General features: G+C 41.3%; 1 protein-coding gene across 2 annotated transcripts in view; it reads right to left on the reverse strand.

Annotated features, from left to right (window-relative positions):
• The window catches only part of LOC148350160 (uncharacterized), an 87366-nt gene that overhangs the window by 35604 nt on the left and 29578 nt on the right, over nt 1-22184 (reverse strand). The window lies entirely within an intron of this gene.

The raw sequence follows: 22184 nt of genomic DNA on the forward strand, positions 1-22184 counted from the left end.
AAATGAAGTCGCTTGGACGTTCACTGTAGAAGGAAAAAATACATGCAAATAGAATGAAGTAGAATAATACATTTTCTTATTCAAATTATGAATTCATTTTCTGCATTAAATTATTGTTGGTAATATACTGATCAAAAGGGATGACCACAAACCTTTTTTTTTATTTTCTCCTTTTATACTTCCTTTTTTTCTTAACTTCTTTATACAACATCATCATTCGTAATATAATGCATCAAAGCAAGTGAGCCGTTTGAGAGCCGGCTCTCTTGAATGAGTTGAGCCGAAAAAGCCGGTTCTCTAAAAAGAGACGGACTTTCACTAAACAACTCGAACTGGAGATCGGCGTGCCGACGAAAACTCGAACCGCGAGACCAAAACAACAATGGCAGATCTGCCTGACGAAAAGTTTGGAGTGCGGTAAATCTTTGTTAAAAAATGATAATGACAATTTCGTGTCCAAAAAGTTCCGTCCCGGGGACGCACGTTGATTTGACACTATGCGTCCCCAGCAAAAATAATGTGTCTAGGACGCAGGGATGCGGGCAAACCAGAACACTGATGTTTAATCAGGGTTGGGTTACTTTAACTGGATAACTTTCAATTACTTTTGGACGACTCCAATACCAAATATGCTAATAAAAGACAAAAGAAACTAAATATGAATAAAATGACTCAATTTTGTGCAGGCTTGAGGAGTAACAGAATACATGGAACGGCAAAAATGATGTCGACAAGCTGTTTGGATTTATTTTCATTTTGTTTTTGTCGCATTTTATGTTCGTTTTGCCGGAGATCAAAGAGATCAAAGCCAGGAGAGAAAGCTTACCACGTGTTGCGAGTCATCATTTGATTCATATTTAGTTTCTTTTGTCTTTTATGAGCATATTTGCTATTGGAGTCATCCAAAAGTCATTGAAAGTACCGTAAAATTTGTACTATAGAGCGCACCTGATTATAAGCCGCACGCACCACATTTTGCTGACATTATTGGTTTTGTCCTTACACAAGCCGCACCTGTATATAAGCCGCATGCGCTAACATTTAAACATGTAACACAGTCACAGATTTATCCCAAACCTGACCTTAGGTGCAACGATTGTAACTGCAATAATAGTACACAATCCATCCACCACAGTCGGCAACATGAATGGAAAATGATACCGGTACTTAGAATTTAATGCAAAGTCCGGGTCCCGTTGAAAGTAATCCAACGAAAAAAATGTATATTTCCAAAGGTAAGGGTGGGAAAAATATATAGCCACTATTGTCGGCCGCATCCACAAACACGTCTCACCTTTACTCCACTTCCCGTCAGCCCGCTTCACTGAATAAGCCGCAGGGCTGAACATTTGGGAAAAAAGTAGCGGCTTATAGTCCGGAATTTACGGTAATCCGGTTAAAGTAACCCTACCCAACCCTGTGTTTAATGCACGACCGGCCGCGGGACCGGTCTTCGGAACCATCTCGGTGACCGTGAACACGTGGAGCGGTTTTATCGGTGGTTTCTTTGCTTATTCGCACGCTGTTATTTATAGCGCTCGTGTGGGTTTCCCCCCGTAAAGCCGTCTCGTGTTCCGCTTGATTCGGCTTTGATGTAAAGCGGCGAGCTGCAGGTAGCTCGCCTTCTCTCAACACTCTTTTGCTCACTTCTCCCATTTCAGCATCTTTCCAATGCTCTCTTCATCCTTCGCCCCCCTCTGGGTGTGAAATAGACTTATAGAGTGCCTTGCCAGGGAATTGCACCCTCCCCCTAAGAACACATTTCAGGCTTCAAACCTAAAGCTAAAAATGGAAATTATTTCCATAGGTATCAACAACATTCAGGACACAATTGAGTAGTGGAATAGATAGATGGATAGATACAGTAGATAGATAGATAGATAGATAGATAGATACAGTAGATAGATAGATAGATAGATACAGTAGATAGATACAGTAGATAGATAGATACGGTAGATAGATACAGTAGATAGATAGATACAGTAGATAGATAGATAGATAGATACGGTAGATAGATAGATAGATGGATAGATAGATCGATACGGTGGATAGATGGATAGATGGATAGATAGATAGATACGGTAGATAGATACAGTAGATAGATAGATAGATACAGAAGATAGATAGATACGGTAGATAGATAAATAGATAGATACGGTAGGTAGGTAGATACAGTAGATAGATGGATAGATACAGTAGATAGATAGATAGATAGATAGATACGGTAGATAGATAGATCGATCGATCAGGGGTGTCAAACTCATTTTAACTCGGGGGCCACACGATAGAACAAACATTCTGTCGGGGGCCAGACTAGTAGATTGAAGAGAAAGAAAAAGAGAGATAAAGAAATCAGAGAAAGAGTGAGGGAAAAGGAGAGAGGGTGGGACAAAGAAAGAGAGAGAGGGAGAGAGCGTGAGAAACAAAAGAGATAAAAAGAGAAGTGGTGAGAGAGGGGGAAAGAAAGGGAGAGGAAGAAAGAAATCCAAAGAGAAATAAAAAGACAAAAGGAGAGAAAAGACAAAAGAAAGCGCGAAAGGTAGGAAGAGAGAAAGAGAAAAGAGAGAAAAGGAAAAAATGGAAGTTAGAGCAAAATAAGTTGAAAAAAAACAGAGAGAGAAAGAGACAAAGAGCAACAAAGGAAGAGAAAAAAAGAGATAGAGACAGAGAGTGGGAGAAAAGGTGTGGAAGAGAGAGAGAGAGAGAGACAGAGACAGAGAGAGAGATACAGAGAGAGATAAATAAATACAAGTACAGTGTCTTTGTTCGAGGCACCTGGCTTTGGCAACATCAAGTGGACATATTTCAACCTGCGGCTTATTATTCTCTTGCGCTTCTCTGAGTGTTGTCTCACGGGCCGGATTCAATCCCTTAGCGGGCCTGATCTGGCCCGCGGGCCGCCTGTTTAACACCTGTAGCCTAATTGATGGCACTTTGACACGAGTGCGCCACTTACGCACAGATCCAGAGTCTTTTCGACAATATAGTCCACCCGAAACCCTTCATTAGGACAATATCCGAAACTTTCCCATGTCGGAACGTCGTTAACTGAAAAAAATGGATACGATCGTGATAACCGAGGAATCGATCGGCAGGGTCAGATGGATGGACGGCAGCTGGACGGATGAATGGACGAGGGGGACGGACGGACGGATAAGTCGATAGTCGGGCTGATTGCTTCTATCTGCTTCGCTCTCGGCTCGGCTTTTCTTCCATCACCGTTCCTTCACCTCCCAAAGTGGCCCAACCAGGCATTTCGCGCTATCAGCGTTGTTCCAACACTGGCCCAGAGCTGCTGACAGCTCTTCTCTGTCTGGGATTCATCTCGGAGAACATCCGGGAGAGAGTTCCCGCAAATTCTCAGCGCACAAGAAAATCTAGCCGGCTCACAAAAATCAGGGCTCGAAATTGCTAATTAAGAAGCCAAATAGGTCAAAGTGACAGTGCATGAAAGTAAAAATACTCGGGTTCCCCTGACGTTGTGTCCTAAATGCGGTATTTTGAAGTCAAGGTCGAAGTAGAACAAAGTTGAGTAAAGTCAGTAGAGTTTTTCGAGAACCGGCTTTTTCGGCTCGGCTCACTAAAAGGAACCGGCTCTTTCGGGTCCCAAACGGCTCTTCGGGTTGTTTTTGCTTCTTTCATCCCAACATGACCAAATATGATGTAAAATGATGCACAACATGACTTAAAGGAATAGAACAAAAAAGAAAAAAATACCAAAATGAAAAAGTAGTCAAAAGCTGAGAAAAAAAGAAACAAAAGGAAGAGAAAAAAGAAGGAAAAATTCAGAAAAAAAGAAAATAAAGAAACAAAAGGAAAAAAAACTAGAGAACAAAAAGAATGAAGAAACATCTAGGAAAAAATAAACACAATGAGGTTTTTTTTAAAGGAATTAAAAAAAAATGGAAAAAAAACAGGGAAAAAGAAGAAAAAGTTTGTGTGCGGTATATTTACCAGACATGTCTTCGCAGAGGAACTTCTCCCTAACGGCTACTCTCGGGAACTTAATGTATGCGAGGTCCGACTGAGTAAAGTACAGTATACTGTAAAGTGGGCTTAACCTACTTCCTCAAAAGTGTGTATTTCTAAACCAGATGGTATCACGTTTCTGTTTCAAATATTAGTACCGCCCAAAGCTGCGTTTTTTTCTTACTTTCTTTGTTCTACTTAAATAAAACAGTTTGTTGGGGGAAGTGCCCCCCAGAGTTAGGAGCGCGGCCAGGAGACGGACGTAAGTTCCTCCTCTACTGGCCTCTTCCCCTCTCCCAGTTGTAAAAAGTTGAATGCCTGATGTATCTTTTTAGCGATTAGCCAACTTTAAAATAGCTCTCCCACAACATGTAAGAAATCGATTTAGACCCCACATATACCCTTGATTTTTGTTGTGAATGAGTAGGGAACCTATACTGTGTACAACTTTAACGTTTACTCATGCACATTACTGTGCCTGCTCATCCTGCAAGGGGGAACAACCTCATATGCGGTCCCTTCTCAAGGTTTCTTCATTTTCCTCATGTTGAGGTTTTTGAGTTTTTCCTTGCCCTCATGTTGGTTTTAGATCAGGGGATGGTGTCATAATAGTCTGTAGTTTGCAATAGTCTGTGGTTTTTGCCACCCTTTGAGACACCTTGTGATTAAGGGCCATACAAATAAACATGACTTGACCTGTGGTTTTTGAGTTTTTCCTTCCCCTCAAGTAGGTTTTAGATCAGGAGATGTTTTAATAATAGTCTGTGTGTAGCTATCTATCTATCTAATATCTATCTATGGTATCTATCTCGATCTATATCTATCTATGTATGTATCTATGTATGTATCCATCTATGTATGTATGTATGTATCTATCTATCTATCTATCTATCTATCTATCTATCTATCTATCTATCTATCTATCTATCTATCTATCTATCTATCTATCTATCTATCTATCTATCTATCTATCTATCCAGCTATCCCTCTATCCATCTATCTATCTATCTATCTATCTATCTATCTATCTATCTATCTATCTATCTATCTATCTATCTATCTATCTATCTATCTATCTATCTATCTATCTATCTATCTATCTATCTATCTATCTATCTATCTATCTATCTATCTATCCAGCTATCCCTCTATCCATATATCTATCTATCTATCTATCTATCTATCTATCTATCTATCTATCTATCTAGCCATCCCTCTATCCAGCTATCCCTCTATCCAGCTATCCCTCTATCCATATATCCATCTATCTATCTATCTATCTATCTATCTATCTATCTATCTATCTATCTATCTATCTATCTATCTATCTATCTATCTATCTATCTATCTATCTATCTATCTATCTATCTATCCATCTATCCATATATCCATCTATCTATCTATCTATCTATCTATCTATCTATCTATCTATCTATCTATCTATCTATCTATCTATCTATCTATCTATCTATCTATCTATCTATCTATCTATCTATCTATCTATCTATCTATCTATCTATCTATCTATCTATCTGTGGTATCCATCCATCTAATATCTGTTTATGGTATCTATCTATATCTATCTATGTATCTGTCTTTCTGTCTGTCTGTCTGTCTGTCTGTGGTATCTATATCCATCTATATCTATCTATATTTACCTATCTATCTTTCCAGTCTACGGCAATCGAACGGGAGCGTGCAAGGAAGGATTCCGTGTCAGTACGAATGTACGTCAGGAAGCTCTGATTCGTGACGAGTGTGCGGCGAGAGTGGCCGGGGATGAGTCGCTAATCTTCATCGGCGTTCCTTCCCTCCCTGTAGATTTTACGCGAGTCGATAGGTTCCGGTCCCACTTGTGTCGGGTGAACCGCTGCTTGGCCACCCATATGCTTATCCGAACTGGGTTTGACAAATGAGCAGGGCTGGGTAGGGTTACTTTAACTGGATTACTTTCAATGACTTTTGGATGACTCCAATACCAAATATGCTAATAAAAGACAAAATAAACTAAATATAAATAAAATGATGACTCACAACACGTGGTAAGCTTTCTCTCCTGGCTTTGATCTCTTTGATTTACGGCAAAACGACCATAAAATGACACCATGCTATCAAGACCACTTAGTTTGAATTTGTGATCTCAAATCACTCCCTCCTCTCGAGTCCTCACGAATAAAATATGACATTTCAAGTTTTCTTCGGGCTCCGTCCCGCAAAACACGTTACTCGGTCGGGTTCGGGCTAGATTTTTTTAGCACCGATCTAAGCTCTAATAGTTACAGATGCGGAAATGAAGCTTAAAGGCTATTGGGTGCATGCTACATGCAGGGTTGGGTAGGGTTACTTTAACTGGATTACTTTGGATGACTTTTGGATGACTCCGATACCAAATATGCTAATAAAAGACAAAAGAAACTAAATATGAATAAAATGACTGCATTTTGTGCAGGCTTGGGGAGTAACGGCAAAAATGTCATAATTTTATTCATATTTAGTTTATTTTGTCTCTTATTAGCATATTTGGTATTGGAGTCATCCAAAAGTAATTGAAAGTAACCAAGTTAAAGTAACCCTACCCAACCCTGCGAATATTTGTAAAAATGGAAAATGCAGCACAGATACTCAGAACTCACATTACAAGGCAGAGAGAAGAAGTCCCTGTACAAGAAATTAGCACACATCTGAATCTTCAAGGTTGTTTGATAAGACCATTGCTGGGAATGTACTGATAAGAAAGGATACAGCAAGTAAACGACTAAATGAATAATGTGATTATCAAAGTAATAATGTTATGATGAGGGTTGGGTAGGGTTACTTTAACTGGATTACTTTCAATGACTTTTGGATGACTCCAATACCAAATATGCTAATAAAAGACAAAAGACACTAAATATGGATCAAATGATGACTCACAACACGTGGTAAGCTTTCTCTCCTGGCTTTGATCTCCGGCAAAACTCACATAAAATGCGACAGAAACAAAATGAAAAGAAATCCAAACAGCTTGCCGACATCATTTTTGTCGTAACTCCCCAAGCCTGCACAAAATTGAGTCATTTTATTCATTTTTAGTTTTTTTTTTGTCTTTAATTAGCATATTTGGCATTGGAGTAATCCAAAAGTAATTGAAAGTAATCCAGTTAAAGTAACCCTACCCAACCCTGCAAATGAGACACGCTCCTTTCAGAGTGTACGTGAGAGACGAAGATGAGATGTCAACTCGGGGTTTTGGATCCGAAGAGACGAAGCATACTTTCTCACTAAAAGCTGTGAAGAAGGAGTCTTTAAAAGACTCCATTATTATTCTGTGACGTGGGCCGCCGCCAAATATTTTATATACTTATCAAACTTTTACTCATTTCTAATATGAACATAAGCAGCACGGCGGCGCAGTGGTTAGCACGTGCACAGTTCTGAGTTCGTGAGATCGAACCTCCTGTGTGGAGTTTGCATGTTCTCCCCGTGCTTGCGTGGGGTTTCCTCCCACGTTCTAAAAACATGCATGTCAGGTGAATTGTCCGGTTCAAATTGTCCTTAGAAATGAATGAGCGAGTGAGTTGTCTGTCCCTGTGTGCCCTGCGATTCAGTTCAGGGTGTCCCCTGCCCACTGCCCAAAGAGAGCTGGGATAGGCTCCAGGTCCCCCGCGACCCTACTGAGGATAAGCGGTGCAGATAATGGATAGTTGGATGGATAATATGAACAGGAAAGGAGGCAGGGGGTGGGGAGAGTGACTTTACACTCTCTTTTATTCTGAAAATGGTGAAAGTAAGAAAAGGACCGTTTCGAATACAGAGAAAAGGAAGGGTTTATTTGCGCGCGTCCGAGAATTTCACGTACTTGTACACGCAACAAAAGACAGTGGTAAGAAAAAGTTTGGGCACCCAGGAACTGCAAAAAAAAGCATTACGAGGAAAACAACTCTATGGTGTATGTGTTTATAATTCGGACTTTGCGTTTATTCATATCTTTGGGGACGAAATTTCTTGTTTTTGTCCATTTTCTAACATTCGTTTCTGGTACCATGAGGGAAAATAGTGTGATAATGAGTTCAAATCGAATGCCTTTTCGTATGTAAACCTCATCACTGATTGTCTAGTTGTTTTTGGCACTCTCACCGCCGCGACCTGGGTTTGATACCCGTTGCACACAATTTTTTTGCAATTTCGGTCAGCAATGTTATTCTATCCATCAATCATCGCATAAATATGGTAGGCCTTTTATTTGTATTTCAAATACAAAATTCGCTACTCTTGATTATTTTGATTGCCTTCAAAGAATAGAGACTGTAATAAATCACTACCAGTCCAGACAAAAGTGTGCTCTGCTAGTCCCCTCACACAGCAATATGCAATCAGGGATAATGGATTCTATTTGCATGGGTGCAGTTCACCTTTTGGTGGAGAAAACTGAGAGAAAGTCACCATGCCGGACAAATGTGCGCTCTGCCGGTCCCCTCTCACAGTGATATGTGATCGGGGATAATGGATTATATACGCATGAGTGCAGTTCACTTTTTGGTTCAAGAAAACCGGAAGAAAGGCACCTTACCCGACAAAAGTGCGCTCTGCTCATCCCCTCTCACAGCAATATGCGATCGAGGATAATGGATCCTATCCGCATAAGTGCAGTTCACTTTTTGGTGGAGAGAGCAGGAAGAAAGCCACCAGGCCCAACAAAAGTGGGCTCTGCTCGTCCCCTTTCACAGCAATATGCGTTTAGGGATAATGGATCCTATCTGTATGAGTGCAGTTTACTTCTTGGTGGGGAAAACAGAAAAAGTCACAAGACTCGACCAAAGTGCGCTCTGCCAGGCACCTCACACAGCAATATGCGATCGAGGATAATGGATCCTATCCGCATAAGTGCAGTTCACTTTTTGGTGGAGAGAGCAGGAAGAAAGACACCAGGCCCAACAAAAGTGGGCTCTGCTCGTCCCCCCTTACAGCAATATGCGATCAGGGATAATGGATCCTATCCGCATAAGTGCAGTTCATTTTTGGGTGGAGAAAGCAGGAATTAAGCCACCAGGTCCATCAAAAGTGGGCTCTGCTCGTCCCCTCTCACAGCAATGTGCGATCAGGGATAATGGATCCTATCCGTATGAGTGCAGTTCACTTTTTGGTGGAGAGAGCAGGAAGAAATAAACCAGGCACAACAAAAGTGGGCTCTGCTCGTCCCCCCTTACAGCAATATGCGATCAGGGATAATGGATCCTATCCGCATAAGTGCAGTTCATTTTTGGGTGGAGAGAGCAGGAATTAAGCCACCAGGTCCATCAAAGGTGGGCTCTGCTCGTCCCCTCTCACAGCAATATGCGATCAGGGATAATGGATCCTATCCGCATGAGTGCAGTTCTATTTTTGGTGGAGAAAACAGGAAGAAAACCACAAGACCCGACCAAAGTGTTCTCTGCCAGGCACCTCACACAGCAATATGCGATCAGGGATAACAGATTCTATCCGCATGTGCGCAGTTCACTTTTTGGTGGAGAAAACAGAAAGGCGGTCAGCAGGCCGGACAAAGGTGCGCTCTGCCCGTTCCCTTCTCACTGCAATATGCAATCGGAGGTAATGGATTTTATCCGCAGAAGTGCTGTTCCCTTTTTCATATGCGCCGCCCAGACTGCCCTCATTGCTACATCTAGTTTGTCCGTGGGTGGGCACTCCAACATTTTTTTTTAAGTAAAGGGAATAGTTATTTTCCTTGGTAACTAGTTACTTTTCCGATAGAGTAAACAAGTTACATTTTGGAAGAAGTAGTGAGTAACTGTAACTAATAACTTTTTTAAAGTAACATGCCACAAAACTATTTGTACCGCGATTAAAAAAAATGATGGATTGCCTTTAAAAAAAAGGAGAAAAAGAAGCATTGGTCTGATTTTTCCTATTTTTTTGTTATCCCTTGTTTCCTTTTTCCTAACTTTTTACTTCTTTTTGAATTTGCTGTTTTCTTATTTTGTTCTTTTCCATTTTTATCTTAATTTTTTCTGTTTTTCCTAGCTTTTTCTTTTGTTACTCCTTTATTATATGTCATTTTTCTCTCTTTTACCCTTTTTATTTTTTTCTTCTTCTTTGTCTTTAGTTATTCTTTTTATGGATAATGATAGCTAATAATTGGTAATATACAGATTAAAGCACCAAAAACCAAAGAGCCGCTTGGGACCCGAAAGAGCCAGCTGTTTTTAGTCAGCCGAGCCGAAAGAGACGCTTCTCTAAAAAGAGATGGAATTCCCATCACAAAGATGAAGGGATATGCTGGTAGGGGCTTCTCCCTCCGTGGGGACTGACACACAGTGTGCTGTAGGGGGCAGGAGAGTCCACGTTGCCGTCCATAACATTACAGTAATCCCTCGGTTATCGCGGTTCATGGGGACCGAGACCACCCGCGAAAACTGAAAATCCGCGAAGTAGCGGCGCCCCTTCAAAAATGCTTAAAAAAACGTATACAGGTATACAGTAAACCCCCCCTGTATACAGTACACCATATAGAATACGGGTAGAGAGAGAGAGAGTGAAATTCATGTTATGACAAAAAAATATATACTTACGTCGCATTGCCGAGTTCCCTCCTTAATAAACTGAGCGCCACATAAGAAGGGGGTGAGGTGGGAGGAGTTGAAGGATGGGGGGGGGTTGGGGCTTGAGCAAAGCGGCAATGACTAAGCATTGTGTCAGGGCCTCCCCCTCCCCTTCACAATAAGAGTGTCCACACCGTGTCCTCAGTTGACGTAAGCTCGCGCTCAGTGGTGTCAAGTCAATAAATGCTTTTATTGAGAAGGTAAGGTATATTTTTTAGACCCGCAAAGCTCTGAACCCGCAAAGGTGGAACAGCAAACTAGCGAGGTTCCACTGTATAGGAATGGGATAGCATATGCGCTGCCCAGACTGCCTTCATTGCTACATCCACCTTTGTTTGGGGTCGGCAAAGCGTATCCGTGGGTGGGCACTACAACCGCTTTTTTTATACTTTTCCGATAGAGTAATCGAGTTACTTTTTGGAAGAATAAGTGAGTAACTATCACTAATGACTTATTTATGGCAGTGTGCGGTTGATTTGTTCTGCGATTTCAAAAACAATATTTGGGGAATCTCTCAAGCCTTTTCTCAATTATCTGTGCAGGCGACGAGGGATTGCCTTTACAGAAAAGGACCGGGTGGACTTTTCCTTTGGCTGCTTTTTGGTGGTGAGAGCAGTGTTCCCTCTAAGCTGCTATATATTGCGCACATTCTCAGCGCACAAGAAAATCTATCCAGCGCAATGTTCCCTCTAAACTGCATGTGTGAGTTTTTAGAGTTTTTCGAGAAGCGGCTTCTTCGGCTCGGCTCACTAAAAGGAACCGGCTCTTTTGGGTCCTAAACGACTCTTTAGGTTGTTTTTGCTTCTTTCTTCCCAACTTGACCAAATATTATGTAAAATTATGCACAAAATGACTTAAAGGAAGGGGGAGATAGAACGAAAAAGAAAAAAATACCAAAATGATAAAATAGTGAAAAGCTGAGAAAAAAAGAAACAAAAGGAAGAGAAAAAAGAAGGAATAATTCAGAAAAAAAAACAGAAAAAAAGAAAATAAATTGACAAAGTAAAAAAAAGTAAATAGAGAACAAAAAGAAAAAAGTAACAGCTCGGAAAAAATAAACACAATGAGATTTTTTAAAAGGGGATAAAAAATAAATAGAAAAAAACAGGGAAAAAGAAGAAAAAGTTTGTGTTGCATTCAAATAATTTCCAATTATACCAAGTCAATCTTGTTGCCAACCAGGGTTGGGTAGGGTTACTTTAACTGGATTACTTTCAATTACTTTTGGATTACTCCAATACCAAATATCCTAATAAAAGACAAAAGAAACTAAATATGAATAAAATGACTCAATTTTGTGCAGGCTTGGGGAGTAAAGGAATACATGGAACGGCAAAAATGATGTTGACAAGCTGTTTGGATTTATTTTCGCATTTTATGTTCGTTTTGCTGGAGATCAAAGAAATCAAAGCCAGGAGAGAAAGCTTACCACGTGTTGTGAGTGATCATTTTATCCATATTTAGTTTATTTGGTCTTTTATTAGCATATTTGGTATTGGAGTCATCCATAATTGAAAGTAATCCAGTTAAAATAACCCTACCCAACCCTGCATGTAGCATGCACCCAATAGCCTTTAAGTTTCATTTCCGCATCTGTAACTCTTAGAGCTTAGATCGGGCCTAAAAAAATCCAGCCCGAACCCGACCGAGTAACGTGTTTTGCGGGACGGAGCCCGAAGAAAACTTGAAATGTCATATTTTATTCGTGAGGACTCGAGAGGAGGAAAGAGATCAAAGAGATCAAAGCCAGGAGAGAATGCTTACCACGTGTTGTGAGCCTTCATTTTATTCATATTTAGTTTATTTTGTCTTTTATTCGCATATTTGGTATTGGAGTAGTCATCCAAAAGTCATTGAAAGTAATCCAGTTAAAGTAACCCTACCCAACCCTGTTGCCAACATTGTATTTCCACTAAAAAATGTGATTAAGTACAGTTGTGTATCGTGCAACCGACTAAATAATCGTGCATAAAGGTTAGTATTATGCGACAAAAGATACCAGGAAAAAAAAAGAAATGGAAATCTTGTGAAAGAATTGTTGTTAAAATAAATTTGTAAGCTGTACAACTTTTGCAATAATCTCATCTCATCTCATCTCATCAGCTGCACCGCTTATCCTCGGTAGGGTCGCGGGGGGTGCAGGAGCCCATCCCAGCAATCATCGGGCAGTGGGCAGGGGACACCCTGAACTGGTTGCCAGCCAATCGCAGGGCACACGGGGACAGACAACTCACTCGCTCATTCACACCTAGGGACAATTTGGACCGGCCAATTCACCTGACATGCATGTTTTTGGAATGTGGGAGGAAACCGGAGTGCCCGGAGGAAACCCACGCAAGCACGGGGAGAACATACAAACTCTGCACAGGAAGGTTGGTAGCTGGATTTGAACCCATGACCTCAGAACTGTGCCACACATGCGCTAACCAATGCGTTGCCGTGCTGCCAATTTTTGCAATAATCTCATCTCATCTCATTAGCCGTACCGCTTATCCTCATTAGGGTCGCGGGGGTGCAGGAGCCCATCCCAGCAATCATCGGGAAGTGGGCAGGGGACACCCTGAACTGGTTGCCAGCCAATCGCAGGGCACACGGGGACAGACAACTCGCTCGCTCATTCACACCTAGGGACAATTTGGACCGGCCAATTCACCTGAAATGCATGTTTTTGGAATGTGGGAGGAAACCGGAGTGCCCGGAGGAAACCCACGCAAGCACAGGGAGAACATACAAACTCCGCACAGGAAGTCTGGAGCTGGATTTGAACCCACGCAGGAGGTTCCCATGGCTTGAACTGTGACGCACATGCTGCCAACTTTTGCAATAATACATGAGTCAATTCATTCTAAAGTGAAAATAATTTTGACTTGGTGACCACACTAGGGATTGCCGTTGCTCACTGTCGTTTCAAGCGTTGCTCACCGACGTTGTGTGAACGCTCAGACCCCTGGAAAATGACAGGGAACAAGCAGCTCGCTGGCGAATCTCCTCCTCCTCCGGCCCCCCCAAAAATGTGTGATGGAGCGAGCCGAGGAGGAGATAAAGCAGCAGAGCGCGGATCTGATTAGACTTTGCTCGGCGGGGATGAAGCACAACATCTCCTTGTTAGCTTCTACTTTCCTCTCACGTCGGCCATTAGCGACAAGAGTGATGACACCGGGGGCCGCTAATTAACTCCCCTGCACGCCATCAGATTCTACATCCGTGCGCCACCCCATAAACAGGCTCGGAGGCGTCGTGCGTGCCTCTCCCCGTCATTTTTTGGCATTTTTTCTTCTCGAACAAATGAAGAGTTCAATTAAAGAGGGATTCCTCCTCTGTACAAGGTGTTCCAAATCTCGTGTTCTATCGCAGAGCCTGTTTTTTTGCATAATAACTGTTTGTTTCGATAATCGTTCGAAAAATTGGATAGCGTACACGATAGAACAGACATTCTGTCGGGGGCCGGACGAGTAGATTAAAGAGAAAGAAAAAGAGACATAAAGAAATAAGAGAAAGAAGGAGGGAAAAGGAGAGAGGGCGGGACAAAAGAAAGAGAGAGGGGAAGAGAGCGTGAGAAACAAAAGATAAAAATTCGTGAGAGAGGGGGAAAAGAAAGGGAGAGGAAGAAAGAAATCCAAAGAGAAATAGAAAGACAGAAAAGAGAAAAGAAAACGCAAAGGGTAGGAAGAGAGAGAGAGAAAAGGAGAAAATGAAGTTAGAGCAAAAGAAGTTAAAAAGACACAGCGAAAGAAAGAGACAAAGAGCAGCAAAGGAAGAGAAAAAAAGAGACACGGAGTGAAAGAAACAGAGACAGAGAGTGGGAAAAAAGGGGTGGAAGAGAGAAAGAGAAGAGAAAAAAGGAGAAAATGAAGTTAGAGTAAAATAAATTAAAAAGACACAGCAAAAGAAAGAGACAAAGAGCAGCAAAGGAAGAGAAAAAAAGACACGGAGTGAAAGAAACAGAGACAGAGAGTGGGAAAAAAGGGGTGGAAGAGAGAAAGAGAAAAGAGAAAAAGGAGAAAATGAAGTTAGAGTAAAATAAATTAAAAAGACACAGCGAAAGAAAGAGACAAAGAGCAGCAAAGGAAGAGAAAAAAAGACACGGAGTGAAAGAAACAGAGACAGAGAGTGGGAAAAAAGGGGTGGAAGAGAGAAAGAGAAGAGAAAAAAGGAGAAAATGAAGTTAGAGTAAAAGAAATTAAAAAGACACAGCGAAAGAAAGAGACAAGGAGCAGCAAAGGAAGAGAATAAAAGACACGGAGTGAAAGAAACAGAGACAGAGAGTGGGAAAAAAGGGGTGGAAGAGAGAAAGAGAAGAGAAAAAAGGAGAAAATGAAGTTAGAGCAAAAGAAGTTAAAAAGACAATCAGCAATATGCGATTGGGGATAACGGATCCAGCATGAGTTCGGGAAAATAAGCCGCCAGACCAGACAAAGTGCATTTTTGTAGCTCTTGCTCTCACCAATTAGTAACAGAGAATAATGGGTTGTACCTGCATGGGTGCAGTTCACATTAGGTGGTAATAACACCCAAATAAGTGCGCTCAGCTGGTCCTTGGTATCAGCAATATGCGATTGGGGATAACGGATCCAGCATGAGTTCGGGAAAATAAGCCGCCAGACCAGACAAAGTGCATTTTTGTAGCTCTTGCTCTCACCAATTAGTAACAGAGAATAATGGGTTGTAGCTGCACGGGTGCAGTTCACATTAGGTGGAAATAACGCCCCCAAAAAAGACGATAGACCTGAGAAAAGTGCGCTAAGCTGGTCTCCGATCTCAGCAATATGTGATTGGGGATAACGAATCCAACATGAGTGTGGGAAGATAACCTGCCAGGCCAGACAAAAGTGCATTTTTGCAGCTCTCGCTCTCAGCAATAAGTGACAGGGGATGATGGATCAGGCTCCTCCGGTGCAGTTCATTTTAATTAAAAATAACCCCAAAAGAAGAGCCAATAGGCTCGAAAAAAGTGCACTCAGCTGGTCCTTGGTATCAGCAATATACGATTGGGGATAATGGATCCAGCATGAGTTCGGGAAAATAAGCCACCAGGCCAGACAAAAGTGCATTTTTGCAGCTCTCGCTCTCAGCAATAAGTGACAGAGAATGATGGATCAGGCTCCACCGGTGCAGTTCATTTTCAGTAAAAATAACACCAAAAGAAGAGCCAATAGGCTCGAAAAACGTGCGCTCAGCTGGTCCTTGCTATCAGCAATATGCAATTGGGGATAATGGATCCAGCATGAGTTCGGGAAAATAAGCCACCAGGCCGGACAAAAGTGCATTTTTGCAGCTTTCGCTCTCACCAATTAGTGACAGAGAATGATGGGTTGTACCTGCATGGGTGCAGTTCACATTAGGTGGTAATAACACCCAAATAAGTGCGCTCAGCTGGTCCTTGGTATCTGCAATATGCGATTGGGGATAATGGATCCAGCATGAGTTCGGGAAAATAAGCCACCAGGCCAGACAAAAGTGCATTTTTGCAGCTTTCGCTCTCACCAATTAGTGACAGAGAATGATGGGTTGTACCTGCATGGGTGCAGTTCACATTAGGTGGTAATAACACCCAAAAAGGTGCGCTCAGCTGGTCCTTGGTATCAGCAATATACGATTGGGGATAATGGATCCAGCATGAGTTCGGGAAAATAAGCCACCAGGCCAGACAAAAGTGCATTTTTGCAGCTCTCGCTCTCAGCAATAAGTGACAGGGGATGATGGATCAGGCTCCTCCGGTGCAGTTCATTTTAATTAAAAATAACCCCAAAAGAAGAGCCAATAGGCTCGAAAAAAGTGCACTCAGCTGGTCCTTGGTATCAGCAATATGCAATTGGGGATAATGGATCCAGCATGAGTTCGGGAAAATAAGCCACCAGGCCGGACAAAAGTGCATTTTTGCAGCTTTCGCTCTCACCAATTAGTGACAGAGAATGATGGGTTGTACCTGCATGGGTGCAGTTCACATTAGGTGGTAATAACACCCAAATAAGTGCGCTCAGCTGGTCCTTGGTATCAGCAATATGCGATTGGGGATAATGGATCCAGCATGTGTTCGGGAAAATAGGCCACCAGGCCAGACAAAGTGCATTTTTGCAGCTTTCGCTCTCACCAATTAGTGACAGGGAATGATGGGTTGTACCTGCATGGGTGCAGTTCACATTAGGTGGTAATAACACCCAAAAAGGTGCGCTCAGCTGGTCCTTGGTATCAGCAATATACGATTGGGGATAATGGATCCAGCATGAGTTCGGGAAAATAAGCCACCAGGCCAGACAAAAGTGCATTTTTGCAGCTCTCGCTCTCAGCAATAAGTGACAGGGGATGATGGATCAGGCTCCTCCGGTGCAGTTCATTTTAATTAAAAATAACCCCAAAAGAAGAGCCAATAGGCTCGAAAAAAGTGCACTCAGCTGGTCCTTGGTATCAGCAATATGCAATTGGGGATAATGGATCCAGCATGAGTTCGGGAAAATAAGCCACCAGGCCGGACAAAAGTGCATTTTTGCAGCTTTCGCTCTCACCAATTAGTGACAGAGAATGATGGGTTGTACCTGCATGGGTGCAGTTCACATTAGGTGGTAATAACACCCAAATAAGTGCGCTCAGCTGGTCCTTGGTATCAGCAATATGCGATTGGGGATAATGGATCCAGCATGTGTTCGGGAAAATAGGCCACCAGGCCAGACAAAGTGCATTTTTGCAGCTTTCGCTCTCACCAATTAGTGACAGGGAATGATGGGTTGTACCTGCATGGGTGCAGTTCACATTAGGTGGTAATAACACCCAAAAAAGTGCGCTCAGCTGGTCCTTGGTATCAGCAATATGTGATTGGGGATAATGGATCCAGCATGAGTTCAGGAAAATGCACCGCCAGGCCAGAAAAAAGTGCATTTTTGCAGCTCTCGCTCTCACCAATTAGTGACAGGGAATGATGGGTTGTACCTGCATAGGTGCAGTTCACATTAGGTGGTAATAACACCCAAAAAAGTGCGCTCAGCTGGTCCTTGCTATCAGCAATATGCGATTGGGGATAATGGATCCAGCATGAGTTTGGGAAAATAAGCTGCCAGGCCAGAAAAAAGTGCATTTTTGCAGCTCACGCTCTCAGCAATAAGTGACAGGGAATGATGGATCAGGCTCCAACGGTGCAGTTCATTTTCAGTAAAAACAACACCAAAAGAAAAGACAACAGACCTGAAAAAAACGCACTCAGCCGGTCCCCCTCTCAGCAATAAGTGATTGGTCATGACTGCGGAAAGATGAGCCACCAGGCGAGACAAAAACGTAATTGATCGCGACCCAAAAAGTGCAGTTCCTTTTAAGTATCGTCCCGATAATAATCACGCCTTCCTAGCTCAAATTCTATTTTTAAAGCTCAAGAAGAATTCACAGATTGTTGTTTTTCAGGAGCTTCCCAAAAAGTTTTGTAGCATTTGATGTGGCAAGTGGGTCAAAGCGGGGTGAAGGCAACATCCTGCTCTGAAATCATCTTTCCTCCAAACTCCTCTCCCTTCACCCTGCGGGAGCCGTTCATCTCCCCTGATCTAATGTGCTCAAGCTTCACTTTTTGGCGGGGAATTGATGGAATCCGTCCTGTCAGATGTTACGGCTTTTCCATCTCTCTGCTTGTTTTTTTCCTCTCTCTGCCTGTCACCTTAGTTCTGATTTAAGAGGAACTTGACACGCGATAGAGGGAATCATACGATGGTGAATGCACAGTGTGATCCTTAACAAGGGGGCGCTAGAAACAGTTTTTGGTTCACCTGCTTATTTTGGGGATTCTGTATCGATTCCATCTGCTGGTATGAATTTCCATCGCGTTTTAAGCTTCTCAACCTGAAAACTTTGTAAGTCGAGTCGCATTTTGTATGTAAATGCGCTAATCCGTTCCAAGCCCGGCAAAAATAGGATCTATTTTTTTAATAAATCATAAAAAAGCATCAAAACATGAAACGAATATATGTCAAAATTAGATAACCGCTCAATAAATAAAAAATGAGAGGCACATGGTGTAAAAAACAAAGATTAAAGGAAATAATTTCCATCGCGTTTTAAGCTTCTCAATCCGAAAAGTTCGTAAGTCGAGTCGCATTTTGTATGTAAATGTGCTAATCCGTTCCAAACCCAGCGAAAATATGATCTATTTTTTTAATAAATCATAAAAAAGCATCAAAACATGAAACGAATATATGTCAAAATTAGATAACCGCTCAATAAATAAAAAACGAGAGGCACATGGTGTAAAAAACAAAGATTAAAGGAAATAATTTCCATCGCGTTTTAAGCTTCTCAATCTGAAAAGTTCGTAAATCGAGTCGCATTTTGTATGTAATTGGGCTAATCCGTTCCAAGCCCAGCAAAAATATGATCTATTTTTTGAATAACGCATAAAAGAGAACAGGATATGAAACGAATACATGTCAAAATTAGATAACCGCTCAATAAATGAAAAACGAGAGGCACATGGTGTAAAAAACAAAGATTAAAGGAAATAATTTCCATCGCGTTTTAAGCTTCTTAACCCGAAAACTTTGTAAGTCGAGTCGCATTTTGTATGTAAATGTGCTAATCCGTTCCAAACCCAGCGAAAATATAATCTATTTTTTAAATAAATCATAAAAGAGCATCAGAACATGAAACGAATACATGTCAAAATTAGATAACCGCTCAAATAATAAAAAACGAGAGGCACATGGTGTAAAAAAACTAAGATTAAAGGAAATAATTTCGATCACGTTTCATGCTTCTCAACCTGAAAACTTTGTAAGTCGAGTCGCATTTTGTATGTAAATGCGCTAATCCGTTCCAAGCCCGGCAAAAATAGAATCTATTTTTTGAATAAATCATAAAAAAGCATCAGAACATGAAACAAATATATGTCAAAATTAGATAACAGCTCAATAAATAAAAAACGAGAGGCACATGGTGTATAAAACAAAGATTAAAGGGAAAAAAAAAATCATTTGATTGAAAAACTGATCCAATGACGTCTACGTTAGGCAGATATAACGATTTCCAGACTTTTCAACACTCATCCCAGGTGATTTTTCATTAAATTTTGCTCTAACGTCTTTAATATGAACTGTTCGAACAATGGCTGCATCCTCCCTGCTATCTTGCCGAAACCCCTCCTCTTTGTTGTCTGTGAATTGTGACGGTGACACGAAGAGCATGCACTGGGTTGCCAGGCAGATTTGAAGCAATACCCAGGTTGTTTATGATCGGGAAATCCTGACAGCAGCTAATTCTAGCGCGTACTGTACGGTATTTTGGACTTTGGAATATTTTCTCGTTCAGGTACTTCATAAACCGAAAACTTTGTATGTAGAGACATTCATAAGTAGAGGTACATTCACATTCTCCTGTCTGAAAGAGTATTTTTATATTTTTTTATATTATTATTGTGTACAGCTAAGATAATGCCGTTTTTGATCAGGAATGGGTTTTCTAAAAGGCAAATTGAAGTACGATGTATTGTTATTATTATTATTTTATAGTATTTTTTCCAGCCAATTCTATCCAACATATATGGATACTGTAGCTTTTCATTTGTATTTATCGACTCATGCCGGCTAGCGTCAGGGTCGCCGAGGGTTTTCTTGTTTAGTTTGCTCCTGGTTGGTGCTCATTGGGTTGGGTAGGGTTACTTTAACTGGATTACTTTCAATGACTTTTGGATGACTCCAATACCAAATATGCTAATAAAAGACAAAAGAAACTAAATAGGAATAAAATCATGACTCACAACACGTGGTAAGCTTTCTCTCCTGGCTTTGATCTCCAGCAAAACGAACATAAAATGCGACAGAAACAAAATGAAAATAAATCCAAACAGCTTGCCAACATCATTTTTTCCGTTCCGTGCTTTCCGTTACTCCCAAAATGTAAGATTTAGACCGGTGGAATATATGCGCCGAGGAAGACTGCAACTTCTTAGCTTGTGCTCGATTTAAATTAGCGTAGACATATCCTCACCATGTAAAGCGAATCAAAAAGAAGGGGCGAAAACAACGGGGGCTGACGGGAAGTGGAGTAAAGGTGAGACGTGTTTGTGGACGCAGCGGACAATAGGCGATATATATTTTTCCCAGCCTTACCTTTGGAAATATACATTTTTTTTTCCTTGGATTATTTTCAACGGGACCCGGACTCTGCAGGTCTGCATCAAACCTTAAGTATTGGATTGTGTACTTTATATTCAGTTACAATCGCGGGACTCAAAGTCGGGTTTGGGTCAGTTTTGTGATTGTGTTACATGTTTTTGTGTGGGCACATACGGCTTATAAACAGGTGCGGCTTGTATAAGCACAATAGCGGTTATCCTCTTAAAATGTGGTGGGTGTGGCTTATAATCAGGTGCGCTCTATAGTCTGGAATTTACCGGTAGTAATTTTATTAATTTACAGATAGTTTAGCGTTTATCGCCATCGCCGCTTTTCGTTTGTTGGTTCCCGGTTAACCTTGCTGCTCGCTGGATGATTTTTTTGGTATGGCGCTTTTCCGTAGAGGCTGCGGCCGCCTTTCATTGATCGATTATCGTTGTTTTTTTGGTGGCTTGCGCTTTCCGACTAGGCGCTCTCTACAATAACTTTTGAAACTTTGCTCAAATCACTCGTAACCTCCGTTAGATGATTAAAATAGGTCACTGAGTATGTTGACACCGTAACGGGAGTTTCCCAGCTACATTAAGTTTACTTTTGAAACATCATAGGATTACATCAATGATAACATTACTCATCTAGTTGTTATTAATGCACTTATTTTCCTCCACATATTTAAACGGGGGAGTTACTTGCTGTATCCTTTCATATCAGTACTTTCCCACAATGGTTTTCCAAGGAGTCAGCTCTTATCTTATCATACAACCTTCAGAATAAGATGTCAGTTCCTTTCTTTTGCCTGTTCCATTTTGCAAATCTCTTTCCTATAATAACTGTGGTTAACAAATTCCACCTTAACCTCTTTGACTAATTAACCCTTTAAACAATATGGCGACTGGCTTGTTAGAGTGTTAATTTGGTTTCTTATCCCTTTTTGTTGTGTGTTGTTTTTGTGTATTTATTTTCAGTTAGCTGATGTTTTGTGTTTTTTGTGTTTGTCACACTGTTTACCGTAAAGTACTTTCATTTTTTTATTATTTTATTTCCTTTTGTAATAAGAACTGTTTTGAGAATTCGCACGCCCATTTTTCCATTAGGCACTTTGAGTGTTTTGTCCTTCTGGCGGCTGTGTTGAGTTCTGGGGCACTATGAGAATAGGATTTTCTTTTTGGATTTGTTAAAATATCCCTATACTATACCCACTGTGAAGCATGGGGGTGGGAATATCATACTTTGGGGCTGCTTTTCTGCAGAGGGACCAGGAGGACTGGCACGTGTTAAGGAAAGAATGAATGGGGTCATGTATCCAGAGATTTTGAGCGAAAATCATCTTCCATCAGCAAGGGCATCAAACATCAGTACGACAATGAACCAAAACATAAAGCAGTAGTTTCGTAAAAGATATTTCAAAGTCCTGGAGTAGCCTAGCCAGTTTCCAGACCTCAAACCCTGTCGAAAATCGGTGGAGGGTGTATAAAAACCCGTGATGCCCAACGACAACACCAAAACATTGCTCCTGAGAGGATGGACCTACATGGAGGAATGGGCCAAAATA

Source organism: Urocampus carinirostris, chromosome 16 (assembly GCF_059441175.1).
Source record: "Urocampus carinirostris isolate Australia breed hairy pipefish chromosome 16, RoL_Ucar_1.0, whole genome shotgun sequence".
In the NCBI taxonomy this organism is placed as follows: Eukaryota; Metazoa; Chordata; class Actinopteri; order Syngnathiformes; family Syngnathidae; genus Urocampus; species Urocampus carinirostris.